This window comes from Pelodiscus sinensis, chromosome 8, assembly GCF_052426305.1.
Source record: "Pelodiscus sinensis isolate ZL-2025 chromosome 8, ASM5242630v1, whole genome shotgun sequence".
Classification (NCBI taxonomy): Eukaryota; Metazoa; Chordata; order Testudines; family Trionychidae; genus Pelodiscus; species Pelodiscus sinensis.
This window is the reverse complement of record NC_143059.1, coordinates 3,906,865-3,920,389: the sequence shown is the minus strand read 5'-3', so window position 1 is coordinate 3,920,389 and position 13,525 is coordinate 3,906,865. Positions and strand designations below refer to the sequence as shown.

Below are 13,525 nucleotides of genomic sequence, written 5' to 3'. Positions count from 1 at the left end.
CACCCTACATGCCTTTCCCTCCCCTAACGCAGCCAGGGAACCCGGTACGCTCTGCGCCCAACGGAGCCCACTGGACTCGGGATTGTTTTGGCTGCAGAGTTATTCGTATTTTGGTGATGCTCCTGCATGGGCCGGTGTAAAAAGTAAGAGGCTCATCCTATCTGCTGCTGAGCTGAATATGACACTAGTTGTAGCTTGTGCTTGAGTCTGTGGGACAGCTTGCTTGCGATTAACTTTCAGGCCTTGGCATGTCAGCTGTTGTGTTGCTAAGGAAATAGTGAAATGAGAATGGGAAATGATGGGGGCCAAATTTTGTGCAGACTCCGGCTCTGTGTGACAGTCTGATAACGCCTAACTCAGTGCAGAATCGGGTGCCAAAACAAAAGGGCTTGTTTTTTTTTTATTTTTCTGTGTTTCGGTGCTTAATATAGAGCTTTATAACGCCTAGTATTATTTTCCATCAATGCAAAGGTTCTGCTTGGAAAATTGTAAGTTTCGTGTTTATTCTCTGTGTTTCTATATCAGCTAAGCTAAGTTTACTAATATAAGGATTATGCCCTTACCAATAACTGCCTTCCCTTTGCTATATTAAGCTGAATTTTATCATGGAAGGTATAAATATGACTGAATACAAACCAGGATCAAACAGCTGGGTAGGAAGGTGTCATTTTCACACAGTTGCTTTTCAGGGGAGAGCCACACCTTGAACACTTGCATTAGCAGAAATTAAAAAAAACAAGTCTTGGGTAACTTTTATTCAGTGTAAACAGAAACAGAAATTCCAAACAGCTGAGAAACACAGTCATGATAGTTTTTAAAACAACTTTAGGAACTGGTTGCCAGATAGAAAGGACAGCAAGAACATTTCATCCACTGTCTTCAAGTGCAACATTTTCATCTTTTCTTCTTTGCAGCTGATTTCAAGTGCAGGGGAGAAAGCTGAAGGATTCTTGACTCTTACTGATTTAAAACTGAGTCCTCTAAGACTTAAATGTAGGGTAGTTTGTAGTTTTGACATTGTATAGCAGGTGTCTTAATTCTAAACTACCAAGAATAGTAGGTTTATGTAACTGAACAACTGCATAATCACATAGGAGATAAGCCACTGAGAGCTTGAGAGAGCAGGTGGAGAGTGAGATGGTGGAAAGAAGGGCTGGAAGGAGAGAGGAGAGAACTTGAATTCACCTTAGGATGTGACAGCAAGCAACACTGTGTCCTCAAGCCAAGCATCAGCACTATGCAAGTAGATAACCTGGAAGGGACTTGTACCACTGGAAAGAGGTTTGGAAAAATGCAAGGCTTGTCTACAGTGAGAATATTGACAAGAAAAGATTTTCCTGTGTGGGCTATCTGGCACCTGAAGCGAGGATATATGCTCCCAGAACTCACTGCACAGCCATACAAAGTCAAAATGGTTGAAACTGTGTCCAAAAGGACAACTAGAATTCAAAGGCTAGAAAATCTTCATGTTCCAAAACTGCTCGTGCCAGGTCTAGAAAGAGTGAAGAATTTCTATGGGGGTTAAATCTGATGGCACTAACAGATTACTACGTCCTGACTGTGTAGCTGTGTTCTACATGGATTTGCCAGGAAATACCAAGGGCTTTGCTCTTAGGGCTGTAATTCTGAATGAGTAACTTGTCCACCATTCACGGTTGAGAAACTGGATCCTCCCTTCTACTAATGCCCCTCTGTGATGAGAGATCTACTCTGGGCATCATGCCATGGTCTCTCCTCTGCTTTCCTTATTCCTTTTTTGTGGCCTGGCAGACAGACTGCTGGTCATGGGAGAAAGAGAGTAGGATGCTAGACAAGAGCTGTGAATTAATCCTACCTGTGAAGGAAAAACTTCCTTCTGCATTTCCTAGAAACTTTATAAAAGCCATTAAGAGCCGGATAGTCCTTAAGGTGATGGACAGTTTTAGTCCGTATTCTAAGTGTTAATGGAACAATAACTATGAATTCTCAGAGGGATAGCCATGTTAGTCTAACTTTAAAAACAACTTTTAAAAAAACATGTAGTCCTGTGGTACCTTAGAGACTAGCACAAGTATATGTAGAGTATCATGAGCTTTCGTGGGCAAAACACACTTCTTCAGATGAGATGATCTAGAGGTATAGCAATTGTGCCCTTCAGTCACTGGTACGATGACCTCTAATAATAGACACTTAGGGAAGAACAGGAAACTGGAGTTAACTTTGTAGGTGTAAAGATCTTTGGTAGTGGTGGTTGTTACTTGTATTCTCATAGCGTCTAGGAGCCATGGTCTTTCACTGGGACCTACTTGTTTTGTAAAACACTGCGTTTAGCCTGCAATGCAAAGCGGCGGGGCTGTGCAGGTGAAAGTTTGCACCTCTGTGCTGGTAAAAACAACAAAGAATCCTGTGTCCCCTTAAAGACTAATACAGGACTCCTCATTGTTTTTGCGGACACAGATGAATACGGCTACTCCTCTGAATTGATGCTGGTAAAAAGGCCCTCTGGTTCAGAGTTTCTAGGAGCTGGTGGTTATTGTGGCCGCAAGTGGAGCTGAAGGCTTTACGTGTGGGGATGCACCTGGAAAGAGATTTTCTTTTTTGTTGGGTGGGCAGAGGTGGCTCATTCAGCAAGGCCTACTAAGGCCTCATTCTGCATATAGGGCAAAGATCCCATACTGTAGTAATTCGTCACTGATATGGGACTGATAGGGAGGCTGGAGCAAGCTGTTCTTGGTCCCAGCTAGAGTAATTAAATAAGAGTTTTATTGACTAATGCTTTGGACCATGGATGGGCAAAAGGGCCTCCACGGGCCGGATTCGGCCTGCCAAGTGGGTAGATCTGGCCTGTGGAGGCCCTGATGCTCCTCTGCCCCCAGGCCAACTAGGCCTTGGGGGTGGGGAAGAGCATGTGAATTCTCCTTCCGCCCTGCCAGGGGTGCTGTGCGCTCCTTGCAGGACGGGAGGAGACTTCACATTCTTCTCCCCGCCCCCTAGCCCCGCCTCCAAGCCCTGATTGGCCAGGGGGTGGGAGCGAGTGTGCAAAGTCTCCTTCCACCACCAGGCGCATGGGCACCTAGAGGGAAGTGCCAGCTGTTCAGGACAGCTGGTGATCTTGTCTGGGGAGGGTGGGTGCAAAGACTTCAGGTGCTCCCCAGTCAGGGTCTGTGGATGGGGAAGTACAGACGGCCCTTCTGTCTGAAGCTCCACCCCTTCTGGGGCAGCTTAGGGCCACTTCACAAATTTCTGAAATGGCCCCCAGTCAAAATGTATTGGTCACCCCTGCCTTGGACAATGCCATGTTTTAAAAGGCTCATTTGTCCCATGAATCCGTGGGCACATGGAGCTATGCTGGAACACACATTATATTTTGCATATTATAAAGGGTTAACTTTTCTTAACCTGTATATTATATCGTTTTAATGTTAACATTAATAGAAAATTTAAATCCACCCTTTTTACTTTATTTTAGTCTTGATCAGGCTAACATCATAGTACAATGGGAAAAAACAGGAAAATAAAAGGAGGTTGGAAGTTGGGGTATTTTGGGGGTATTTTTCCCCCAGAGGTTTAGGCACATAACTTTCATTGAGAATTAAGAGCCATTTATCCTTAACAGTATTCACCAGGATTTTTAACAGCAACCTCTACTATACAAATGTTTTATGGCCTATACCCAGCTTAAGTAACGACAAAGGAAATATAAGATAAGGCATTTAGCATCCTATGAAATAACCTCCTAGAAACCCACCCTGTCCTCTTAAAAATGGTCTTTCTGCCTAACTCCTCCTTTCCTTCTGAAACGCTGCCAAGAAAAACAGCTCCTTTCTCATACTTCCATAATTCCCCAGAATTTGTAGCTAATTCCATGGAAAGTGTTTATGAAAACCACCTCTTTCAAAACCTGCCCCTTGCCTTATGGGTTTGTATTTGAGGAGTTTTTCATGATAAAGCTATTTCCTCCCACCCCTTTAATGTTTCTCCTATTTTCCTTAATGTCTCTATTTACTCAGGTTTGAACCACATAAGGTCTATTATTCTTTCCCAGTGACACGTAGCTACGAGATAAGACAGGATTATTATGAGTAATTTGCATTCAGATATTGGTCTGTGACTGTCCCAGTTCTGTGTGGGATGGGATTTTTCTCAAATTCAGAATGAGCCAATAAATGAGTCCTCTGCTGTAAGCAATTCAGATTAACAATAACTAATGGTGAACTTTAAAAAAAAGTTTTGGAAGTAATATAGACCCTCACATTGGGTAGGGTTGCCAGATGGTTTCAACAAAAATACTGGACACACTTGACATTACATCACAATCTACATTACAACTTCTTTAGAAAATACCGGACATTTATAGTTTCTCATTTATATTTTCTCAATTTGTTTCCCGAACAGAGACCTCAAATACTGGATTGTCCAGTTCAAAACCGGACACCTGGCAAACCTAATTGTTTAGTTCTGCAAGACTTCTTCCCTTGAAGCAGCTAGTGCTAGCCAGGGACAGGATACTCGATGAACCCCTAGTCTGTCCTAGTATGGTCATTATTCCTGTAGAACAATTCTAATAGTACATACCTGAAGATTTATCCGGCATTGCTTGGGCCCTTAAGAGCAGGGAGTTTCAAGGGGAGTGCAGGAGTCAGGGCAGAGATGGAGGGACTCAGAGGGTGAGGGTGCAGGAGTCAGCGCAGGGGGATAGGATATGCGGGGGAGGGGAGTGCAGGATTCAGGGCAGGTCTAGAAGATCAGGTGATGGCAAGGATAACAGCAGCTCCTCCTAGGGGGGCTGCCCCTCCCCAGGCTGACCGCTCCTCATGTTCAGAGCTGGAATTGGCTGCATGGCCCTCCCGGGCAGTGGGCGGATGCCTTCTTGGGGGACACGGGGCAGGGCTGGTTATCAGCTCCTCGCAGAAGGCTCCCCCTTGACTGGCACTGTGGCTGGGGGAGGGGCTTGGGGGCAGGGAGCACCTTACCTAGGCCTGTGGTCGGCAATATAGAGAGCCCAACGGGCCACTCACTTTCTGGTGCAATCACCCCATTGTGGTAACTCTTCCGTGTAACTGTTCCCCGTAGCGCGCTGCCTCCTGTAGTCATTGCAGAGCATAACTGGCTCTCCTATTAGCCCCCCTCCTTTTCTGTGTTATGGAAACTAATCGAATTCCAGGTGCATCCCATTTTTCTGGTACAACCAAGCCCTGACCTTGCTTTATGTTATGATAAGAAGAAGCTGCAGACCAAATTTGGTGGTTCTAGCTCTTACTGTTTAAGAATTCTTGAACAAAAGGACTCGGAGACGGTGGATAGATTTTCTCTCTCTCTCTCTTTCTCTCTCTCACACACACACACGGCTCGCTGAGCCGCGGTGAGCCCCGTTCGCCAGCCGCGCTGTCCGGCGTTCTGCGCATGCGCAGATCACCTGTACCCTGCTCTTCCGGGATATAATATACTCTCCACGGGCAAGTATATTACATAGATTGTCGAGACGTGTGTGTGTGTGTATTTATATATATTAGAGACAGAGAGCTAACGTGCAGAATTTACTTGCAGATTTGTTCTATTGATTTAGAGCTGAGATTAATCAGCAAGTCATAAGATTGGGACCTTGCTTTGATAATGGAATGAAAGATGATTCTACAGTCAAGGCATGTAACTAGAGTCCGGAGAAATTTGTTCTGTTCCAAACTCTGCCACAGATCCTAGTCAAATCACTTAACTATTTTATGCCTCATTTTCTTCATCTGTGTAAGGGCACGTCTACACAGCAGGGCTAAAATCAGAAGAAGCTATGCAACTTGAGCTACGTCAATTGTGTAGCTTAAGTCCAAAAAGCTTATTTCAGCTTTTGGCGCTGTCGACACAGCAGGAAGTTGAAGGAAGAACATTGTTCCTTTGACTTCCCTTACTCCTCATGAAATGAGGGTTACAGGAGTTGGAGTAAGAAGTCTTCCAGCTTGACGTTATTTCGAAATAAAGGCTGGCAGTGTAGATGCGCAGTATGTTATTTCATAATAACAGTCATTTATTCGGAAAGAATGCTGCTGTGTAGACATAGCCTAATAGAGCTAGGGACAAGAAGTTGCAAAGTTAAATGTAATGTTTGTATGGTGCTTTGAGAGCCTCAGAAAGAAGATACTGTTAGAGTGCACCATAATATTAGTATTCTGAGTTAGAAGTCTGGAGAAAGGGTGGCTGGATAGAAGACGGTTACGTGGTAAAACAGACCAGCCAACAGACTCATTCCGACTCAGTCTTTCTCTGAGTTCTCAGTCTGGCAACTATAGAAGTCTCTGGATGCTCACCTTCAGCTTGCCAGGGAAAAAAGAGCAAGAATGGCTCCACATCTGTTTCCTTGAAGTGCTCTTTATCATCCCTGCACAAGACAGACCAGTTCCTTGGACATCTGGGCTTCTCAGATGAAAGCTAGATAACATAACTCTGCATCCTCACATGATTCCCCTCTATTTACCCCAAATTTGGGGAGGGGGGTAGTAAATGTTGTGATGGCAGTTTTTGCCATAGCAGGAGACACACATTTTTACAACAAGCCTACACATTACCAAGTCATTGTTATGTATTTAGATTTATAAAAATGCTACAAAGGGGGCTAAAGGATGCATAGAGCAGCATATTTTAAGAATGAATGTGGGATATCCTTAGCATAGTGAGTACACTTGCTCCTGCTCCCTCTCCCCCCCCCCCAAAAAAAAACCAAGCAATCCATCCTCCCCGTTTTATTTTTAAAAGCATTTCAGTTCCTTTTTGAAGTGCAGTTCTGAAAAGTGACAGTACAAATGGTACCCGCTTCCTAAATGCATCTGCTTCCTCTGTGTTCTGGGTTAGAGCAGCTGACTTTGGTGACCAAAATAAGTTATCATGACTGACTCCTGTAGTCATTCATCTTGATGAGCCATCACAGCTGTGGAAGAGGGAGCTGAATTCTGTTCCTCTCAGCAGGGCTTTTGGGTAACACCTAGTCTAACACTTAAAAATTAGTTTGACCTCGCTTTGCCGCTCAGGGCTGTGAACACTTCATGCCACGAGTTCTGTGATTAGCTCGGCCTAACTCCTGGTATAGACACAGCTGCGGCGACAGAAGAAGTCTTTTGTTGACCCAAAATACAGGACTATGTAGCACTTTAAAGACTAACAAGATGGTTTGTTAGATGATGAGCTTTCGTGGGCCAGACCCACTTCCTCAGATCAAAGTGGGTCTGACCCACGAAAGCTCATCATCTAATAAACCATCTTGTTAGTCTTTAAAGTGCTACATAGTCCTGTATTTTGTTTCAGCTACACCAGACTAACACAGCTACATCTCTATCATTTTTGTTGACCCAGTTACTGACTCTCAACCAACACAGCTGGAAAAGTGCCACTGTAGATGTACCCTAAGTCTCAGTCCTGGAAGACAGTGAAGTTGCACTCATGTCACTGAGCAGAGTCTGCTCTGCAGTGCCTATAGGCTGTGGGCAGCTGAAGTCAGGTTCGCTTTTCTGCGTGGAATTTCAGCAGTTGGGAGACGAGTTTGAGTCACATTGTCCGGTGTAGAAAGCAAAACCCAAGAGCAAATCTGACTCCAAGTGTGTCAGCAACTTGTACTTCCTGTTTGCTAGCAGTTTGAAGTGGTGGGAGGGGGGATTCAGTTCAGTATATTGACAATGCTACGGTGATGATTGAGATCCTTTTCCTGTTCACACAGTTACGTTTACGTCAGGGAACCTTTATTTTACTTAAATTTGTCATCACCGTTTCAGCAGCCAGTCAGTGAAAAAGCTTCCTTCAAACAGAAACCAGTCTTGTAGCAAGCTGAGGGAGTTCCTAGGAGGGCTATTTATATCTGCTTTCACTGTCACTAGGCTCCTTGGGTCACCCAGGACAGAGGAATAATCTCTTTGATCTCTCTATTTCTAGTTGTAAGAGCACAGCATGTTAGGGAGGGACAATCAGCGTGAGGCCACTCTGTCCCCTGTTATAATCCCTTGTAACTACAATATCATCATCTCTCACAAGAGCAAGGTGAATAGAAAGATCTAAATGTATTCCTGTATTCCAATACTCTGCAGAAAGATGGATGGAGATAAGCAGATGTGTTTCAGTACAGGGGTTCTGAAGTATTTTCATAGCTTGGCCCTTTGTACTAGGAGATTTCTCTTCCCCTCCCATTCACAACCCTGCTGAATCTTTTGGGCCTTGTTTCCCAGCAGTGCTTCCATCTGTCTCTTGTTTTCCATCTGTCTTTAAAACATACTTGGAGGGTAAAAGCTGGGCTAGATAGAAAGAGAGTTGGAGTGCTTCTTAGGTAACGGAAAGCAAAAGTCTTTAATAAGAACAGTCTAGCAAAAATGTCATCAGGTAATAATTTGCCTGGGCTGGAAACTGACTAGGAACAATGGCTGTGATAAGTAGACAGTCTTTTTCCTTGGGATGTACTGCAGATGCCTCTTGGAAACCCACCAGCTGTTTGACTTGCATGATTTGGTTTGGAACCCTAACGTTCCAGTATATAGAACCAGTTTCCCCTGCAGGGCTGCATGGTGAAGACGCGGCTACACTGGCATAGCAGGTTCTCTATGGCTAAAACGCTGGGCTGGGAGACAGGAGAGCTGGAGTTTGTCCAGTGAGCCTGTGACATATCTTGGAGTAAAGTCAATTACCTCTCTGTGCCCGTAACTACAGCCCAGACAATACCTGCCTTCCAAGGGGGTTGTGACTCTTGATTTTTGATTGCAAACTATTCTGAGATCCTTTGACAGAAGCAAAAAATGGTAGTTGGGTTAATAGATTAGGCTGTTCTTTTAAAAAAAAAAAAAAAAAAGGATTGATTTGATTTTACTAGAAGGAAAAAGAATAACCGAGGTAAACCTGACAGTAGTCTCTTCGTTAGGTGAGCACAGACCTAAAAGCTGTGCCAAAAGTAGTGTATGTGGTTAGAACGCCGAGGGTACTTCGTGTGCTCCCTGTTCTGCAAAACCAGTGAATGGGAGCTGCAAGGTTTTGCTGGGGGGGGGGGGGGGCCGCTCACAAAGCCTCTCCCCTCTTCTCCCAGTCTGTGTTCGGAAAGCTACTCTGAACAGCGTGCAGCTGTGGGGCAGGCAGGGAGCCGGACAGAGTTCTCCCATGGGCTGGATCTGGCCTGCAGGCCATATTTTGCCTGCTTCTGTCCTAAGAAGTTCATCTGCTGGATCAATTTAATTCCTGGTGTACCTCCACAGGCTTTCACTTCCTTCTCTGTCAGCATCTATGGACATGTCTGCACCAGGAAACTATTTCAAAATAACTGAATTTGACTTAACTCCCGATTTTACAAAATCAAACTAGCGTGTGCGCTCTATGGGGAAGCCTTGGATTGAGTCCGAGGCAGGCTCCGTTAATGTGGACACGCTATCTCGAAGTTAGAGTCCTGGGGAGTAATTAGTTTGAATTACTCGGGGGATGGGGGTAGTTACTTCGCAATAGCAGCATCCACGCTGTCTCTATTTCGAAATTAGCGTTATTCCTCGAGGAAAACAGGCGTATGTATTTTGAAATAAGCGACCTGTTATTTCAAAAGAACGAGCTTGCAAGTGTGGACACTCCGCTTATTAATTCAACCTAAGGGGGGCTATTTTGAAATAAAGCCCTAATGTAGACCAGGGATACCAGGCCTCCCTGTGGCCCCTCCTCTTTTCTCCCTGCCTTTTGCTGATTGACTTGATTGGTTTATGTGAATTCAGCTGAGTTTTCTTGAGGACTGACAATCAGAGGGGGAGCCAAGTTAATCTGTAACTGGAAAACCTTAAAAAACAATGAATAGTCTAGCAGCACCGTAGAGACTAACAAAACATGTCGATGGGATCCCGAGCTTTCGTGGGCACAACCCACTTCTTCAGATGATGAAATGTACAAAGTGCCCCCCACTAGTCCCCCTCTCCCTGGAGCGCCTGCGCCTTTGAAATGTACAAGAGCCCCTGCTGGATCAGAGAGTCCCAGATTTGGGTGGTTCCACCTGTAGGTAATTCTTTTCAGAAGTTACACTGAGATTAAGGCTGCATGCCGAAGCGCTTCAGTGGTGAAAATGACAAAGGTGGTGCATTTAACTCTCTCTGTTCAAGAAGGGCATGATCTAGGTTTTGACTTTTTTTTTTTTTTAATTCCTCTTCAGTCTCCTTGGTGGCTGATGATGTTTGACTGTATTTTTGCTATAACCCAGCCAAAGCACCCAAGTGCCACTTGAGAAAGGAATTGGATTAATAGTGAATTTAATAAGCTGAACAATAGTATGGGCTTGGAAGGCCTGAAAATAAATCTTACTAGCCAGGAGGTGAACAGAGAGGAGTCGCATATGTGATGCCAAAAGATACTTGTCACTTTCCCTGACATAGAAAGTGGCTGGGTGGGCTGTCAGGAGCCCTTCCAAGCTACCTCCTGGAAGAGATTCCATTTCAGTCTGATGGTGTCAAGAATGCTGATGACGTTCCAGAGTCGCTGGTGTCTGCAGTGGGCGTGTTCTTGCACTTGTGCTCGATAAGAGACTTTTCCAGTTGCAGACAAACACTTTTCATCTCCTCGCTGCTCTTTCCAACTTTAAAGGGTTGCGATGAGAGAAACTCAGGTGCCTTGCAGTTCCCTGTCTGCTGAACAATTGCTGCTTGCTCTTGGCTCTGCTCCCTCCCCCAAGATGTGTGTGATGCTGGCTGCTACTTTGAAGAGCAGGATCCTGGAGGTTGAATGGGCCTTTCTTCCCCCGCCCCCAGTCTCCGCTGCTGGCCACTAGGGACCTTCCCCCCCCCCCCCTCCCTCCGCTGCAGCCATAGGCTGGTAGTGGGGGGAAAGGGTTTGAAGCAGAGGACTACTTACCTAGCGTGCTGGCAGGCAAGATGGCAGAGCCCCAGCCCTGCTGGCCAGGTGTGGCTGCCCCCAATGGACACTCTGCAGGATAGCTCTCCCTGTGGGCTCGCAGTGACCACTCTCAGTATCTTGTCCCTCCAAACAGCAAGCCCCTTCCTTCGCTTGTAATGGAAAACAACCCCTTTCCCCAGGCGTCTGCTTCTCTTGGCACAACCAAAGCCCGACCTTGCTTTACGTTAGGAGAAGAGGAAACCTCCGACCAAATTTGGGAGTCCTCATTCTTACCGTCGAGGAGGCATTCTGGAGCTAACGGACTCAGACAGACAGATACACTCTAGACTATATATCTGGGGGGAGAAGGAGAGAGCACACAGGCACGGTGGTGGGTAATTCATACGTATCTGCTTCTTTTGCTCAACTGGCAAAATACTACAAATAATTCAGGTTGTATTTCGCCATTGACCCCCTACTTGGAAGTATTAATTTATAGCCATACAATTTCCCACGCTGAATTCATGCGTGTTGTATCTTACGCAAGGTCAGCTGGATCAGTACTTGAAAGGGAAACCTCCAGGGAGAAAAACAGGTGCTGTATGGAGTGTTGATGGCACTGTGCTGGGTGAGTGCCTGACAGAGTGGTAAGCAGGTGGTGTGGTTCTGGGTGAGATGTAAAACCACCTCCCTCATCACTTGAGCTCAATACAATGTCATGGCTGCAAGAATTATGTTATTAACCTTAGCTGTCCTGGACATGACTCCAGAATTGACTAGTATAAATTCTACAGTCCTTTACCAAAAATTCCCTACCGTTTATTTATATGGCTGTCGATTTTTCCTTTGCTTCTCGCCATGAGCTGTTGCGCCGTGTTGCTTTCTGCTGTTTTTAAGCAGCTGTCATGTTTTGCCCCAGAAGTGGCTGCCTTTCAGCGTCTGAGAGAAGGGAACCCCTCCCTAGGAGATGGAGCCCAAGGCTTGTATGAATGTAATCTGTAAAAGTAAGGTCAATGTTACGATCCTTCTTGATATACATAGGAAGCTGTCAGAGTCGCTGCAGTGTGGAGATGCAACAAGACCTTGCAGGAAATGCAGGAGATGGACGTTACGCAGCATCAGGCCTGGAGGCAGAGGGGTGGGGGTGCAAAGGGTGCAAGAGCACCCCTTCCCCATGGACTGCCAAGTAAGAGTGCTCTGGCCAACCAGGGGAAGGCTGGGGCTGATTTCCCTGCTTACTTGGGGGACCGTGGGGGGTGCATTGACACCCTTGCGGTCCACATTTACCAAAAAAAGCACACACCCCAGAAATTCCAGCATACGGGCCCGAGAATGGTTTCCTACCACTTCCTGTCTGATAGAATTTTGCAGGCTTTCTACACTTCAGCACCTCCATCACTGGGTCACATCAAGAGGCACATAGTGCCGATCACTGAACAGCATGTGTGCCTATAAAATACAGCAATGTCTTCCAAGACAGCAGTTTTATGTTAGCACATCTAGTAGCACAGACCTCTCCGGCACCTTGGCAGGCAGAGGTTCAATTGTGTCTTAAAGAAAAGATGCCAGCTACTATATCACAGCTACCATTTTTGGTAGCACCCTGGTTTTTCCTTAGTGGTCCAAGAACTGACCGGCCATGGTGCTTGGAAAAAAATTATTTTACGTCCAGAAACAAACCCAATTTTTGGTCTTTTTTACATTGCAGGAGCACAGAAAATAACGGCTTCTAGCACTGTTATTCCCAAAGTTCCTTACAAACCTAACCGTATTGTACAATTTATGCCCAAGGTTGCCACCACACACATGCATACGTCTCTGGAATAAAACATGCCAGCTGTCTTAACCATGCACAGCAAAAGAAAGTGGAAATAAATGAATGGGAGCTTTTATTTTGCTTCTGTAACACCAGACAGTCATGTTGTTGATTAACCTTTATTTTAAGAGGGGAGATATTGATTTAAATCTGACAGTCCTTTTTGAAAAACTTTGGGTACGTCTAGACTACCGCGTTTTGTCGACGGAATTTTTGTCGACAGATACTGTCGACAAAACTTCCGTCGACAAAGAGCGTCCAGACACATTGAGTTCTGTCGACAAAGCAAGCTGCTTTGTCGACAGAACTCCGTAGTCTGGACGCAGTGTTACAGGCAATAACACCTTCTGTCGACAGAGTTCTGTCGACAGAAGGCGTTATGCCTCGTAAAATGAGGTTTACCAGCGTCGACAAAACTGCTGAGTTCTGTCGATGTTATGTCGACAGAACTCAGCGGTAGTGTAGACGCTGGTATAGTTTTGTCGACAAAAGTCCACTTTTGTCGACAAAACTAGGTAGTCTAGACACACCCTTTGTCTCCACATTGCTTCTGTCTGTCTAGTCATGGTAGGAATTTACACTCTACTAATTTTGAACTGATTATTCCGCTATGAGATTGAGTGGATGTGATACTTTGTTTGCTGTGCTGTGAAAGTCCATTTCCTGGGCATTACAGGTATAAGTCCTAGGAGCTGTATTTTTCTGCTACAGTCTTGAAAGCTGCTATTCTAAAAGATCTAGCAGGTTAAATAATTTGTACTTCTCTGCTGGATGTTTTCCCTGCAGTTGGCAGCATTTAGGTTCAGACATTTTAGACCATTCTTCTGTAAAATCAAATGATTTCTTACAGTCAGCACCGAATGTGTTTCTGATCCTCATGAATATTTCAGATTCCCATTATAGTGTGATCGC

At 45.2% G+C, this 13,525-nt stretch overlaps 1 protein-coding gene across 3 annotated transcripts in view; it reads left to right on the top strand.

Annotated features, from left to right (window-relative positions):
- MARCHF8 (membrane associated ring-CH-type finger 8) overlaps positions 1 to 13,525 on the top strand; it is a 112,142-nt gene that overhangs the window by 642 nt on the left and 97,975 nt on the right. The gene's annotated exons all lie outside the window — the stretch shown is intronic.